At 47.5% G+C, this 17,357-nt stretch overlaps 1 protein-coding gene across 1 annotated transcript in view; it reads right to left on the bottom strand.

The window, feature by feature from the left end:
• LOC137435534 (E3 ubiquitin-protein ligase TRIM9) overlaps nucleotides 1-17,357 on the bottom strand; it is a 207,790-nt gene that overhangs the window by 50,859 nt on the left and 139,574 nt on the right. The gene's annotated exons all lie outside the window — the stretch shown is intronic.

The raw sequence follows: 17,357 nt of genomic DNA, 5'->3' as shown, positions 1-17,357 counted from the left end.
CTGTGCCTTCCATGAGAGTGTGGGCCAGCTGCCCTCTTGAGTAACCCCAGCACCGAGACATCTAGTGTCAGAATGACGAAACTTTTCACCCAGTGATGGGAAGAACTATTGAGCGGACGGTGCTTTGTTTCATTCAAATATCATTACCTGATTTGGAGAAAAATAATAGGATGCATTTCTGTTGAACATGCCTTCGTATCTTTGCATCACAAATAAGTTAATTAATTTGGGATCATTTATTAATATAATTTGGCTGCACAATCAATTGAGATCGCGAGATGGTGAGTTGGACATTGTTTTGACTGTCACTTCACGCCTGGCACCACTTTAATGAGGTAATGAAGAAATACAATAACATGTAATGATGGCAGAATGCCTCCTGCTTTGAATATCGGGAAGAAAGGGGGAGGACAGGACAGAGAATTGGGTTAGGAGCAGAGAGTTGGGGGAGGAGCGTTGAGGCTTTGGGTGGGAGGAGGAGAGGGAGGGGTGGGGTATGTCTATACAGCCATCACTGCATTAGCACGTTTCTTTCTCAATTTCAAATAGCTGTCCAATCCTTCCGGCCTGGTGTTGGCTTAGCGGTTAGGGTGCCAGCTTGGGATCCTAGGATCCTGGGTTATTTGGCTTGGCGGTTAGGGTGCCGGCTTGGGATCCGAGGATCCTGGGTTTGAATCCCGGTCGATCGCTGAATTAACACCGGGGGGATGACTCAGCCTGTCATCCTTCCGAGGTCGGCAAATTGAGTACCAGTTCATTGGTAATTCCCTGTGTGTCGCAAGAGGCGACTAACAGGGTTGGCGGCAGGAAGGGCATCCGGCCATAAAACGTTGCTTCAAAAAGGGGACCATGGTGCCCAAAAAAGGGCAACCCCTGCTCTGTGGGGAAAAATGGCTTTGATAGGTGGTTCTGTCCAATACTTTCAGCATGCAAAAGAAGATGCAGGCGGTAAACGTTGGCTATTGAGCCTTAGAGATCAGTCAACCAGAAAATCCAGTATTTATCCGCAGCTTTCAAAAAGTGGGACAAAATTCAATAATCTTAAACAAGGCAAGAGAAACAAGAGGCAGGGCACACAATCCGTTGTTGGTGGATGCGCTTAAGCTGGATCTTTGGCTGTCGAGAGTCATGATGCTGAGATTATTTTTGACTGCAATCAATATCCAGCAGAGATACAACCTTTGGAGTTCCTAGACCTTGTGCTATGGCCAGTCACTGCTTTGTAACACCCCGGGGAACCAAGTCCCTTCTTGCCTGTTTTTCGTGTACAAGATTGCCATCAGCAGTGATGGAGAATGGCATATCTGCTGTGGCCTAAGTCGGATGCCTCCTGTCTTGCTGCACACGCATTCTCTAAAGCCCTTAATTTCATAGCAAGAAGGCACAGGCCTTCTCCAATTACTGTGAACAGATTGATGGCATTGTGGTACCTTTATCACCTTTCTTCTCATCTTCCCTTTTTAAGCACTTCACTCCTCCACAACCTCTCCATGTCACACAATCAAGCAGTGACGCATTCTTTATCTTCTTAAAAAGACCAACTTTCTGCTCATATTCACTGTTTTGTTAAATCACGACTCCGAGTAGGTCCTTCAAGATGAGAGCTCACCATCTCATGTGACGTCTCATTCCTGATCACAAGATTTTCTGTTCTTGACAAGTCCGCTTCTGGTGTGTGCATTAATTACACTGGTCAACAGCCAAATTGGTTCTGACTTATTTTCAACTATTTCTAACTAATTTGATGCCCACAAATCCGAATCTGACCTTAAAATTTTGCCATCACGTAACCTTGACGTAGTGCATCATAAGTGTGGAAAAAATCTTTAGAGCATGCGAATTTCTTGATTAAGTCTCAATAAGTCTATTTATTGTCACAAAAAATAATATGAACTTTAAGTTTTTATTTACATCACATAAAAAGTGCTTCTGAACTTTACTTTTGCGTTTGTAGGAGCAATCACTTTCACGCTGTAACGTCCAACAGCAGTCGCCCATCATGTTTGGATTGAATCGGCCTTGATATCGAGTCTCCATGATGGCAATTTCCTGGTGAAACCTTTCTCAATGTTCATCACTGACATCGCCAAGATTTTGTGGAAAGAAGTCCAGATGAGAATGGAAGAAATGTATCTTGAGTGACATTCGAGCACCGAGCGCCTGATAACTCTTCAACATCTTGTCCGCAAGCTCTTCATAATTTGGTGCTCCAAAATTTCCAAGGTAATTGTTTAGCAAGAGCCACAAAGCTATCCCAAGCAACGCTCTCCAGCTCAGATAGTCTCGTTACAAAGTCCTGATTAGTGAGTACGAGACGAATTTCGGCTGTGGCTGATATTCCTATGGTATACTGGTTCTCAAACACTGGATGTGCTCGTGAAAATTGGATATCATAATCGAAATCTACAGGTTCATGTTGGTTAGAATCATCTCAAAATATACTAGAACCATAAAACTTCTAAAATTTTGTTGACCAGTGTTATTTAAGCCAATCTTGTTTGCTTGGATGTCCGACACATTTAGCCTTCGCCATCCAGCTCTTCATAAAGCCTCATTACCTCCAGCACCGAAAGTGGATGGTGGTTATGTTTTCACCCATCTGTCTGTGAACAGAATATCTCAAAAAGTTGTGGGCGGATTAGGACGAAATTTGGTGGAGAGTTTGGGTGTGTGACGAGGACGAAATTGATTAGATTTTGGTGAAGATCCGAATCCACATCCGGATATGAGAATTTTGGAAGTGATTCTTCACCATTGAGAGCTAGGGCTAAAACCAATATGTAGCACCATATCTCAAAAAGTTGTGGACGAGTTATGACAAAACTAGGTGGATGAGTTGGGTAGGTGAGAAGAACGTGCTAATCAGATTTCGATTCAGGTCTGCATCCAGATCTGGCCTATCAGTGGGATGCAAAACAAAAAACTGGTCAGCCTGGGAGAGGTGTGCGCTCTACCGAGTGGCACTCTATTTCGGTGTCAATAGGTCTCAGCAAGGAAGCAGTCAGGTCCGTCGATAAGGAAAATCCATAGCCTCTGTCCTCCATTGCTGAAAGCAGTCGTGAATAATTGTCAAGTAATACGTGGGGCACAAAGGAGAGAGAGAGAGAGAGAGAGAGATGTAAATCTCATGCACACAGTCAGCTGCTCCAAGCACAGAATGAAAGGATATTGCAATCTAATAAATGACTCAAAACTATGAATGCACTTCACAATCATGTGTATAGATAAGAATAATTAGATTACTCGCTGTATCTCCGATCTCAAATGACATCAATGGCAAAGGAAAGAAATTCAAGTAGCATAACATGAGTTGCTAATAGGAAAGGGATTGCCGTACTGTCTGGGCTACAGAGGGGCCCCAACGAGCTTGGATTGCAACAATAACAATGAATTCAACACAGTTCCTGAACGAGCAGAACTCTCCGGAAAAACAGGTGGACAATATAATTAGAGGATATACGTGCAAGTGGATGTTCGGCAAGATTTCATGAATTCCAATGTGCACATGGAAGTCAATGGAGGGCATGGTTACCTGGATATTATAAAATAAATCAGTTGGAATTGGAATAAAATTGCAAATTGCCCCAAGCCCTCTCCCTCCGACAGATCTCCCGATGTCCCTGCTATCCATCTAGTTCTCCTGCTCCCTTTATCATATGTTTTATGTATCAGTTTGTCTTTTTTGTGATCAATGTTAGCTCTTACACGAGCCTCGACCTTGTATACAAAACAAAACAAAACAAATTAATTATAATGATCATAATTTCCACGAACGCACAATAATATCAGATGAGGGCCTTCATGTAGATAACACCATTGAAGATAGATTAATTTCTTAGCATATCAAGAAATTATTTCATTCATCTTAAAAGGTTAATCTATGATTTGGGAGATTAATTATGAAGATGACTGGATGAGACTGTTGCATCGGGTAGTGAAGTTTGTATGGTGCAAATCATAGAGACACCTTCACGAACATAGTGTGGTATTCAGATGTAGTATTTCGTCAACTGATGTTTGTCAGAGTGGCAGCTCCATGGTTGTTTCTCAGCCCGTGAACATGCTTCGGTATCCTGGCAACAGCTGACACAAAGTTTGCCAACGATAAATAAAACCAGTCTTTCACAGTGATAACAGTTGTGAGCATCATATGATGTCTGGCAGACAGGTGGCCAAATGCTTCGGGATATCGACGTTTTCGGAGTGGACAAAATAACCTTCTGATGACAGGCTCAAAAACCTTCGATGTAATATCAGCCGAAAGATCAAGACTTCCAGAACTGTACTGTAATGTAGATAATACCATGATGTGCCATGAACCCGTGTGTCACACCAGCGCTTGCTGCAAGTGTCCTGCCCAACAAGGGGTACCTGCATCATATATGTGTGTGTATATAGATGTATACGTATATATATATATATATATATATATATATATATATTGTTGCGGATATGAGGATTGAGTTTTTTTGATTGTGTTGTATTGTATAGTAAATGGTTGTGAATTATTGGTTTAGTCTGAGCCCTCCTTGCTCCAGTGTGTATAAAGGTCAAAGGGTGTTCCGGTAGTTAATTCCATAAAGCATACATTGAAGGACACTATAATACCCCTGTTCAGTAGTTTATTTCCTTATTCTGTGTATTAGGTTAAGGCTTTGTCTTCCATTAAAATGACACTCCATTGCACCAAGTGAAATAAGATAGATTCCCTTCATTCTTCATTCCCATTCCCAAAACCTCCATTTCCCCTTTCGTCATGGCCAAGCCTCGATTGCCAATATTACATCCCCTCCAAAACCACCATTGAACATGTGCTCGGGTCGGGGAAGAAAGGCGTGCCCGCCCGTCGTCATCAAGGGCGGAGCCAGAGGGTCGCGCGACCAACCAGGGCCGAGGTGAGCACACCAATGGGCGTGTCCTGAAGGCCGGCGGCTTGATCGCCGGAGGCGTTATAAAAGCGCGCGCGCAAGGTACTGCGTGAGAAGATCCAGAAGAGCTTTGAAGAGAGAGAAGGTTCAAGGTCAATTACAAGCAGTTGCGCCAGAGACGGCAGACGTGTCCTGAGGTGAGCCAGAGAAGCAGCTTTGGCTCCACAAGTAGCGTTGACTCCACCAGGCAGCTTCAACCCGTACCCCGTGGGAACCAGATAGCGGTGGCATCGGTGGCCGTCGAGGTCCAGCCGACGTCCCGTGCGGGATCAAGCCCGAACCATCTGCCCCAGCTGAACCTTCCCAATCCTCCTTCCAGCATTCATTCCTGCCATTCCATCCTTCTTGTGTACGTGAGTTTGTTCTGTTTGTTCTGTCCTGGGTATTTAATTAAGTTTGTATAAGCTAGTATTTTCACTGTGTCACTTGCTTTTTCCATGTTCCCTGTATATAACTTTGACTGCTCCTTTTGCTTGTGTGTGTAAATAATAAATCCCATTACTCTTCTGTACGTCTTCTTCTTCCTCTTTACATTCGGTCGCTTTAGAGATTTCCAAATTGAATATCTGTGGCGCGATCCGGCCAACGTTCGGGAATCGGGTTTAGTCGGGGAAAACTGTTCGGCCGTGGTGCCTCCGCTCGGCAAACAACATCCTTATCCGCGGACCGTAACAATATATATATATATATATATATATATATAAATAAATATTTGATATATATATATATATATATATATATTATTTTTTTGATATATATATTTATATATAAAGATATATTATATATTTTATATATGTATATATATATATATATTATAATATATTTTATAATATCTATATATATATATATATATATATATATATATATATATATATATATATATATATATATATTGTTGCGGATATGAGGATTGCATTTTTTTGATTGTGTGTATTGTAGTGGTAAATTGTTGTGTAACATTGGTTGGATATGGCCCCTCCTGCCTCCAGAGTTGTGTAAAGGTAAAAAGGGCGTCTCGGTAGTTATTCCATGAAACACCACATTGCAGGACCAGATAAAACCCTTGTTCAGTAGCTTATATCTTATTATGTGTTTTAGAGTAAGGCCTTGTCTTCCATTAGAATAATACTCCATTGCACCGAATCAATTAAGAATAGCTCCCCTTCAATACTTCCATTTCCCAGCCAAACTCTCCATCTGCAGGTAAAGCAGTTCACAAGCGTGGGGTGCGCGCCCTCTCATTTCGCTGCTATAGTGAATATGTGCTCCATGCTCTGTTTGAACAGGAGCTGCAGGGTCGCCCGGGAGAGGCAAGCCCAGGGCGTGCCACGAAGGGCGGGGCTGTTCAGCCCCATGCCCAAATAATGAAACAAGCCCGTGGCTCGCCACGAGGGGCGTGCCGTCGGCGCCAGGCCCAAATAAGGAGACAAGCCCGTGGGATTACCATACAAGGTCACGAAACAGAGCACGGGGGGGGGGGGGGGGGGCGGTACCGAAACCGAGGGGGGCGTGTCAGACCCGCGCTGAAGGTTTGGAGAGAAGGGTGCGACGATCGCTGGGACAAGCTACACGAGAGATACGGCAGATGAGTCCAGGTGCGTAAGAGGGTTGGCAGTCCACCGGGAGAGAGTTCAGAGTAGCACCGGCGTTGCGTGAGAGATACGATAAGCCTTTGACAAAGAGCCGCTTCAACCAGCCCCGTTTCAACCCGCCGAGTGACCCTGCCGGCGTGCGCTGTAAAGCCGAATACAAGGAGCTGCCGGCGTGCGCTGTAAAGCCGAATACAAGGAGCTGCCGGCGTGCGCTGTAAAGCCAAATACAAGGAGCTGCCGGCTCCTCGCTTCCCGCCCGGAGTGGACCTGCTCGCTGTGCCCTGTGATCCCACCTGCTCATCCCTCCAAACGATTCCTACCCTTCCATCCATTTGCATACGTGAGTTTGTTCTGTTCGTGCTGTCCTGGGTAGTAAACGAAGTCAGTATAAGCTAGTAATTTGCACTGTGTTACCTGCTTTTTCATGTCTGCTGTAAATACCCGTGACTGCTCTTTTTGCTTAAGTGTGTGTAAATAATAATAAACCCCGTTACTCTTCTGTACGTCTTCTTCTTCTTCCTCTTTGCATTCGTCGTCTTAGTCTTTTCCCCATTGAATATCTGTGGCGCGATACGGCCAACGTTTGGGTGAATCGGGTTTAGTCGGGGAACAACTGTTCGGTCGCGGAGCCTCCGCTCGGCAAACATACCATCCTTAACCGCGTACCGTAACAATTGGTGTCAGGAGTGGGATACGAGGCCCGAACCAAATTTTTAAAACAGCTAGAAAAAATTTGGTCAAAATTTGGAACCACCAAAATTTGTGTTGTTTTAAAGCAAAACCCGAATTTTGAAATCGCGCCATGGCTGGTCAAGGCGACGGGATGCCGGTGGGAGAGATAGACGGGGTAGAATCGACCCAGGACCTCGGGGAAATGTATATGGAGGAGAACATTGGCAATGTGGTTGAGGAGGTGTCAGGCGCGCAAAATGGCGCTCTCGCGCACGTGGTTGAAGAGGCACAAAATGGCGGCGCTGCGGCAGTCGAGACCGCAGCGCTGGGGAAATTGGACCTCTTTGCGGCGCAGATAATGGGGTATATGAAAAAAATGGGTGAGCGGATAAGGGACGAAGCGAGGGCTGATAGTGAGCGATTGGGGGGCGAAATGGGGAACCGAATGGATGCTCAGGGTGAGCAATTGTGGGTAATGAGGGACGAAGCGAGGGGTACCGGTGAGGGATTAGAAAAAAAATTTGAGGGGTTAGACAATGGGATAAAAGAGGTAAAGAATGGGTTAACGGGGGTGGAAAATAGAATGGCTGCCCAGGAGAATCAGTTAGAGGGGGTGAAAAACGGGTTAAGGGGGCTAGAAGATAGAATGGAAGACAAATTGCGGGAGATAGGGGAGCAATCCGCCCGAGAAATTAAACAAATGGGAGAGCAGATAGAGGAGGTGAAAATCGGGGTAGAAACCAAACTGGATGCCCAGAGGGATGAATTGGGACAGATGAGGGCGGCATCTACAAAAGAGAGGGAGGAGATGAAAGAGGAGATACGACGAGGTGTAAGTGAGGAGGTCTCGGGGGTACGCGAGGAGGTAAAGCGAGGCGAAAAGCATATGGAGAAAGAGGTGAGGAATAATACGGCGAGGTTACAAGGGAGAATAGAGGGTCTGACGAGGGGAGTAGAACAGCTGACAGTGGGACAAAAGGAACTCGTGGACCAAGTGGAAAAGAACACTGCAATAATCGGGGGGTTAAAAGCGACACAAAAGGACATAAAAAATGAATTAATAGCGACACAGAAGGAATGTCAGATGGTACATGAGGGGTTGACGAAGAAGTTGGAAGAGGTGACAGAAGTAATGGAGACGAAGGACCGAGAGGTAAGGACGCACATAGAAACGGTTAAAGTGGCGTTAGAGGAAGAGATAGAGGGGGCGCACCGGGAGATAAAGGAGGTAAAGGAAAAATTGGAGGAGGTGGAAGAAGGGGTGAGTGAAATTAAGAAAAGACGGAGGGAAACAAAAAAGGAGATAAAGGAGGAGGTGATGGAATATGTACAAGGTCGGTGCTCAACTCATAATGGTGTGCTCACTAACCAAATAAAGAGTTTGCAGGTGGCGAAGGAGGTGAGGAGACGAGGTGCCAAGGTGAGTGGCGATATATGAGGAAATGTACATGATGTGAGGGGAGCTTCAGTCGGCTTGGGGGTTGATTTGGATCCGGGTGTTCGTGAGAGGCCGTTGGTGAAGTGTGCGACAGGTACGGTGTGCGAAGGAGGAGGTGTGCGAAAATGTCCGACTCTGGGGTGTGTGAGGAAAAAGTGCGCGCCGAGGAGTGAGGGTGCTGTCGAGAGTGAGTTGGTTGTTGCGCGTGTGCGAGGGGGCACATGGAAGCGCGGAGTGGGGAGTGTTACGGAGGAAGTAACGAGAGAGTGTGCGCAAGAGGGTGCGCGAGAAAGGTGTGTAACGGATGGGTGCATGGGGAAAGAGTGCGCTGTCAAGAGTGAGGGAGAATGCACGCCTGTGGTGAGTGTTACGGAGGAAGTAACGGGAGAGTGTGCGCAAGAGAGTGCGCGAGAAAGGTGTGGAACGGACAGGTGCATGGGGAAAGAGTGCGCTGTCAAGAGTGAGGGAGAATGCACGCCTGTGGTGAGTGTTACAGAGGGTGTAACGGGAGAGTGTGCGCAAGAGTGTGCGCGAGAAAGGTGTGTAACGGACGGGTGCATGAGGAAAGAGTGCGCTGGCGAGAGTAAGGGTGAGTGCGCGACCGAGAGTGGAGGTGAGAGTAGTAAGAGTGACACGGAGCGTGAGTTGGTTGTGACAGGTGAGAGAGGATGTACACCTGGAATGGAAGGATGCACACCTGGAATGGTAGAGCGTGTGTGGGAATGCACACTTGAGTTGGTAGTAAGGCACGTGGTTGGGTGTGCGAGGGTGAGAGCACACCTGTGATAGTCACAGAGGAGGTGACTGAGGAGGGGGCGCGAAGAGGTGTGTTGGTGAGGTGTGCGAACGATGAGTGTGTGCAAAGGTGTTCGGTGGTCAGGTGTGTGACCAAGTCGGTGAGCGGAATGAGTGTACCTGGGTGTGTAAGAGAAGGTGAAAATGCAATGACGAGGAACATGGGGACAGCTGGATGTATGAGCGAAAGAACGACTGCAATAGCGAAGTACGCGGGGTGTACGGGCGGCGTTGGAGCACCGAGCTCGGTCAGGGTGAAAGGGGTAGCGTATGCGTGTGAGCATGCAGGTGAGGCATCGACGGTAACCGGGTTAGCGGTTAGAGCGACTTATAGCCGAAGCGGGCCCTCGGTGCGTGCCGGGTTTCGCGTGCCGCGAGGACCAGCTGGGATCTGAACCACGGCGGGTTCGAAAGGACTGCCGTACGTGATCCACGCTGGGCTGCACGTGGAACGGCCGCGTCCGTGCTCCACTAGGCGGAGCGGGCAGCCCGATAGGAAGGGTCGTCATGGCGACCCCTTTTTGTTGAGGCATTCCGGCAGGTCGAGATCGGGCCATGGGATGGCTCCATGCCGAGATGGTGCGTGGGATCTCGGCCCGGGTAAACCTCCTTCCCTGCACCGAAAGTCGGACGCATCCAGCCGCCGGCACCAAACAACCCGCATTCATTGCTCGGCTTTACGAAGCCGGGCTGTAGAAGTGAATTGGCGCACCGAGAGGAATTAGTAAGTAGACTGTAATGATGAGGATAGTGGTCTGGACCCGAAATTAGAAAAACAAAATTTGATGATTGGCTAAGGATTGGCAGAGTGATGATTGGTAATGGTACAGTGATTGGCAGATGATTGGCAAATTTTTGATTTGTTGAAATTGGACGAGCAAAATTTATAGTAAGAGATGCCCCATGTGATGGGATGGCAACTCTGTCATCCCTCACAACGGGGGGCAAAGGAGCACTGGTTTATGGGGTTGATGGCAGTGAAAACTAGCCCGGGTGGGTTAGGATATATCGTGTGTAGGGATCTAGAGAGATGACCTTAGGTAACGTTAAGATTAGTTAGTAACAATGATACCGGTAGTGGGGACGCAGGTAGTTTAGGGTGGATGATAATGACGAGGGAGCGCAATAGTTTAAAGGGGCGACTGGGAAGCGCAAGTTTCAGAGGGGAGTAGTTAGATGAGATGATGCCGTGTGAGTGTTGGAGGTGTATTTAGAAGTGTATTGTGAAAAGTGTATGGTGACCAGGTGTGATTGCACAGGTGTGCAACTGAACAGGTGTATGGAGCAGTGTATGAGGGAGTGATGGTGATGTGTGTTGTGTTGACCAAATGGTCCAGGAAGAGGAGGAGGGTGCAGGTGGCACCAGGTGTGAGTGCACAGGTGTGCACCAACAGGTGCATGGAATAAATGGTAGTGTGGAATATGTGGAGTATTGTAATGGATGGTCGTGGAGTGAGTATGATGGAAACTGTGGAGTGGAGTGGATGGTGCGAAGGTGTGAGTGGGGGAAGGATGGACCCCCATCACGAATACCCGGGGAGGGTAGTGTAAGTGTTAGGTAGAGGGTATAGGTAAATTGTGGTTGGATATTGGCATCTGTGGTGCGTGGTGGAAGAATGGTATTTGGATGGGTGCATTAGTGTTGTGGAAATGGCTGGGCGTGTAGCCTGTTAGTGTGTGTAGTTGGTTTGGGCACTCCACCACTGTGAGGATGTCGGCCAGGTGAGGCCGCAGGTGGGCTCTGGGAGCCTGTAGTTGTGGATGGGGCCCGAGGATCCGGAGGACGGACCCGGGTAGCCCAGTGCCAGAGGGCACCGAGTGGGGTGACAGAGCCAGGAGGGGCCTTCCCCAGTTAGTTAGGTTAGGATGAGGAGCTAGGTAAGCTCGGGTGGCAACTACAGTGGTGGAGGTGTGCAGGTGGGTAGACCTGCTGGGAGAGCTACACGACCCAGCCCAGAAATTGTGCAAGGGCACCGGGAGATGAATCGGGGGAGTGAGACCCCAAATTGAGAAGCACCACAGTTTGGTCAATGGGAATTGGTTTTTAGAACCCATAGTGTAAGTTGGCCAATGAATTGGCAGGGAGAGACCCCGGGTTGAGTAAAGAGTGTTAAAGTCATTTAGAGGGTAGATAGGATGAAGGATCTCCTCGCACCATCTGCATCCACTCACCTGAGGTGACAGGTACTCCACACCATGCCAGGTTGTTTTTATTATTTTTGATGCAAATGTTTTGGATTGTGAGGCGCATCATGACGTGGGTGTGACATTGTGCTTGATGTTCCATCTCTTCCTCCTTATGAGGATTGATGATGAATTGGGTGATGGCAAATTTTGGCTAGAGGGATTGTGGTGACGAATTTGGTATAGGAGAAATATGGGGAAGACGTGACAGTAGCGACGAATTTGTAAATGTGTAGATTTTGTAAATATGGGGTAAGGGCAAGGGTAGTGTAGGTGACAGGGGGGGTGACGTACGGTAGGGACGAGCTTTTCTCACTTCGCTCTCCGTACGCATTTCGCCTTGCATTGCCTTATTGATGTGTACCCTTGTGACCTTACCCCTCGCTCATCTGTCTCTTCCCCCTTTTGTCTCCCACATGACCTGTGCGCCATTGGGCGCCGAGGGGAGCGTGCGTGAGTCCGCCATTGTGCGCCCGGAACTCCCAGAACCAGCTGTCTGCATCGATGCACCACATTATGGACCACATGTCTGTGGCCGAGCACCACTTATGGACCCCATGGGTTGGGGCATGGCCCCTCTGCTGGAACCGGCCATGAGGGCCCGAAATCTTGCTGGCGGACCTTGGCCACAGGGCACCGATGCCCCACAGGTGAACCACACTAGTCGGCCATGTGGGCCATAAATAAAATAAATAAAATGGACACGTTTGGGCAAGTTTTATTGCAAATAGGCCGCCAGTAAGAAAATGAGAGAAAATGACAACTGGAAGAAATAATAATAGCCAGCAGAGGGAGCCGAAGAGCAAGAGACCACCTGCAGGGTTAGGGGTTGTTGATTTATTTTTATTCATGAACTATGGTGACTGCACCGATTGGTGCTTGAGGGTGCTTTGGTGCATTTTTTGGGTGCTTTCATGGTGCATTGATGCAGAGCAGACTGTCTCCCCCCCAGAAAGAACGATCACAGGTCCTGGGTTAGTTTTGTAAATAAAAGTAGCGTCGATTGTAAATAATGCTCCCCACCGTCAGTGTGTAGTTTGAAGACCATTCCGCAATTCGGTTAGCTGTGGGCGTGAGTCTGTTAGGCAGGGTGCAATGGAGCAGCGGGACATATTTATCTATGTTTTAAAACTGTCGCACTCAGGGTCAGGTTAAAAGTAGAGGGAACTACACCTACGTGTCACACTAAATAAAAGTTGTAGGCCCGGGTCGTGCCTAAGAGGAGGAGGGTGCAGTGTTGTGGTTATGAGGATTGCATTTTTTTGATTGTGTGTATTGTAGTGGTAAATTGTTGTGTAACATTGGTTGGATATGGCCCCTCCTGCCTCCAGAGTTGTGTAAAGGTAAAAAGGGCGTCTCGGTAGTTATTCCATGAAACACCACATTGCAGGACCCGATAAAACCCTTGTTTAGTAGCTTATATCTTATTATGTGTTTTAGAGTAAGGCCTTGTCTACCATTAGAATAATACTCCATTGCACCGAATCAATTAAGAATAGCTCCCCTTCAATACTTCCATTTCCCAGCCAAACTCTCCATCTGCGGGTAAAGCAGTTCACAAGCGTGGGGTGCGCGCCCTCTCATTTCGCTGCTATAGTGAATATGTGCTCCGTGCTCTGTTTGAACAGGAGGGGCGGGGTCGCCCGGGAGAGGCAAGCCCAGGGCGCGCCACGAAGGGCGGGGCTGTTCAGCCCCATGCCCAAATAAGGAAACAAGCCCGTGGCTCGCCACGAGGGGCGTGCCGTCGGCGCCAGGCCCAAATAAGGAGACAAGCCCGTGGGATTACCATACAAGGTCACGAAACAGAGCACGGGGGGGGGGGGAGGGCAGTACCGAAACCGAGGGGGGCGTGTCAGACCCGCGCTGAAGGTTTGGAGAGAAGGGTGCGACGATCGCTGGGACAAGCTACACGAGAGATACGGCAGATGAGTCCAGGTGCATAAGAGGGTTGGCAGTCCACCGGGAGAGAGTTCAGAGTAGCACCAGAGTTGCGTGAGAGATACGAAAAGCCTTTGACAAAGAGCCGCTTCAACCAGCCCCGTTTCAACCCGCCGAGTGACCCTGCCGGCCTGCGCTGTAAAGCCGAATACAAGGAGCTGCCGGCGTGCGCTGTAAAGCTGAATACAAGGAGCTGCCGGCGTGCGCTGTAAAGCCGAATACAAGGAGATGCCGGCTCCTCGCTTCCCGCCCGGAGTGGACCTGCTCGCTGTGCCCTGTGATCCCACCTGCTCATCCCTCCAAACGATTCCTACCCTTCCATCCATTTGCGTACGTGAGTTTGTTCTGTTCGTGCTGTCCTGGGTAGTAAACGAAGTCAGTATAAGCTAGTAATTTGCACTGTGTTACCTGCTTTTTCATGTCCGCTGTAAATACCCGTGACTGCTCTTTTTGCTTATGTGTGTGTAAATAATAATAAACCTGGTTACTCTTCTGTACGTCTTCTTCTTCTTCCTCTTTGCATTCGTCGTCTTAGTCTTTTCCCCATTGAATATCTGTGGCGTGATACGGCCAACGTTTGGGTGAATCGGGTTTAGTCGGGGAACAACTGTTCGGTCGCGGAGCCTCCGCTCGGCAAACATACCATCCTTAACCGCGTACCGTAACAATATATTAGGCTAATGCTGTCTGTCTGTTCCCCCCCCCCCCCCCCAATGTAACACTGAAACACTCCTCGGAGAGGGAAAATGATGAAGTAAAAGATGCTTCAAATCCATCCAAACCTATGGGGAAATTATAATTTTTACGATCAGACCAAAAATGTAACCTGGGAGCGCACGTGCATGTACATAATGCTGCTATGAATGCTCCTGATGAAAAAAAAAATTATGCTGTTAAGAAATATGTATACCACCTTTAGAACCACACTTAGAGGCCATTTTTCTCCACAGAGCAGGGGTTCGCCTTTTTCGGGCACCTTGGTCCCCTTTTTGAAGCAATGTTTTATGGCTGGATGCCCTTCCTGCCGCCAGCCCTATTAGTCGCCTCTTGTGACACACAGGGAATTACCAGTGAACTGGTACTCAATATGCCGACCTCGGAAGGATGACAGGCTGAGTCAACCCCCCTGGTGTTTATTCAGCGATCGGTCAGGATTCAAACCCAGGATCCCAAGCCAGCACCCTAACCGCTAAGGCAACACCAGGCCTGGTTAAGAAATATGTATATATGAATATATTTCATATAAATATGAAATATGTATATTGTATATATGAAAAAAAAAAGAATACATTTATTTGCTGTTAAGAAATATGTTGATTTTGGAATTTCACAATACTCTATACAGCGTATTTAATAGGCCAATACTGTTTGTCTGATCCCACCTGAAAGACGGAAATAATCGTCAGAGACAATAAATTATGCAAAAGTTGTTTCTAATTAATTCATACTTACGGGAAATTTATAATTACGAGCAACGGTACCCACCCTATGGGCGGGGCTTCAATTGGGAGGCCCAAATGAAAAGGCTACATATCAGAAATTGAAGGCTTTTTTTCTTTTAAACGATTTATATAAACATCCGTTAAATCTCGATCGGTGCAGCCGTTTGTGCGGCACCCCGGGAAAACAACGTCATGCGGGAGCAAGTATCAGCAGGATGTGGCAGTGTGCGAGTCCACGTTTCTGATCCTCCTTCATGCCGAAGTAGCCCACCACTTCTCCAAGAATTCCGCTCTTCAGATCCGCCATGACAGATTTAAGCTTGATTCTGAAGACGCGTACAGTTAGTCCTCCCTATGTCGTATGTACTCCCGATACGTGTTTCCTTCATTGTAAAAACTACCAAATCGACAGTTAAAACGATTTTGAGCCGATAGCTGTTACAGCCTTGGCAAGATCGATGGAGACAGCGATCTGTTAGCGTATTCACAGCCCAAATAGCTATGTGGAATTCTCTCATGTAGAGATTAAACTAATCATGTTCACAATCGCTATGTCGTATGTACTCCCGATACATGTTTCCTTCAGTTGAAATGGGTTAGAATTCTCTCAAGCAGGGATTCAACCCGTGTCCTTATAAAAGGTCTTTGTCCAAGGTCACCGAGTTCAATCGGTGCAGCCGTGCAGCGATCGGTGCAGCCGTTTGTGTGGCACCCGGGAAAACAACATCATCACAATGAGAATAATGAACGTTATGCGAAACACGAATGTTATGCGTGAGTCCAAACCTGAGGATGCTGGAGACTAAAGCTGAAATTGGGAAAACTAAATAGCCTATTTTACTCCTGGAGATCCCAGGATTATCCACCCAAAATATCGTTGAGATCGGTTCAGCAGTTTTTACGGTACCTTCGAACAGACAGACAGACAGACATTTGGTGAATTATAGTAAGATTAGTAAAAATTGCTTCAAATGAATGCAAACCTATTGTAAAGTTATAATATTGCCTCAATTTGGTGAACGGCAAAGAGAAAGTAACGCTGTGCTTCGACAGGGGAATGGCAGTTGGACCACGTGACTCAACATTCTGCTGTATTCAAAGTAGTTAGTTTAACATTTGCATGAAGAATGATAAAAAATGCACAGGTGATGGTTTGGGGAGGTGGACTGAGAGTCTGGGGGGGGGGGGGGATGAATGGTCGTGGAGGGGTGGAAATGTCTTGGAGGGGTGGATGGAGGTGTAGGGGTGGATGGGGTGTGGGGTCAATGGAGTGTGGGGGTCTGGGAGCACGTGGTGATGGTCCTGGGGAGGGGGTTTGAGTTTCTGGGAGGGGATGAATGGTCGGGGAAGGGTTGGAAGGTCTGGGAGGGGGTGGATGGAGGTGTGGGGGTCTGGGAGCACGTGGTGATGGTCCTGGGAGGGGGGTTTAGGGTCGGGGAGGGGTTGGAAGGTCTGGGACGGTACGGATGATGGTGTGGGAGTCTAGGAGCACAACGTGATGGTCTGGGGAGGGGTTTTGAGTGTCTGGGAGGGGATGAATGGTTGGGGAAGGGTTGGAAGGTCTGGGAGGGGGTGGATGGAGGTGTGGGGGGTCTGGGAACACGGGGTGATGGTCCGAGGAGGGGGGTTGAGGGCAAGAAGAAAAAAATTAAATTAGGGCAAGAATAAAACTCGTCCTTTTTTATATCGTGGTATTTTACCACGAGCTTCCGGGTAGTAAAGCAATAATATCCATGTACATCTCCATCCACAGTGCTTCGAGGTACCTGTGTCGCTCAAATACAAACGGATCTACTGTTTTCCCCTGACATTAGCTTTCCAAGGAGACAATTCCATGCATTAACAGCTCTCTGAGTGAAATACCCTTGGCTTACGATCGTCCTCACTCTGCTCTTCATTATTCTAAGACTGCAGCCCTTAATCCTGTCCATTCTGATGAAAAACCCTTCCACACTTATTTTGTCTCCATTCATTATCCTATCCATCCCAATCAAATCCCTTCGTAATCGCATCATTTCCAAAAGAGAAATCATGCCTCGTTCAGCCGCCCCTTATAGCCTGGCCTAGCTTGCTATGCTCTATGGGGTTTACTCTTATTCCATTACCTTGCCACAGGAAGTCATTCTGAATGACCATCGGTCTGACCCTTCTCCTGTAATTACAAAATTAAAAATTGGTTTACATTTTGTGTAGTTTGCCATATTTGCATATTTACCCTCGCCAGAGGAGAGGGTATTGCATTTGAGTCCGTTTGTTTGTTTGTGTGTCTGTTTGTCTGTTTGTCCGCACAGAATAAATATGATTTTCTCTGCAACTGTTGGTCCGATCGACAGGAAATTTTCACTATAGGTGCAACTCCACCTGTAGA

Source organism: Myxine glutinosa, chromosome 9 (genome assembly GCF_964187855.1).
Source record: "Myxine glutinosa chromosome 9, kmMyxGlut1.1, whole genome shotgun sequence".
In the NCBI taxonomy this organism is placed as follows: domain Eukaryota; kingdom Metazoa; phylum Chordata; class Myxini; order Myxiniformes; family Myxinidae; genus Myxine; species Myxine glutinosa.
This window is presented reverse-complemented; position numbering and strand designations above follow the sequence as displayed.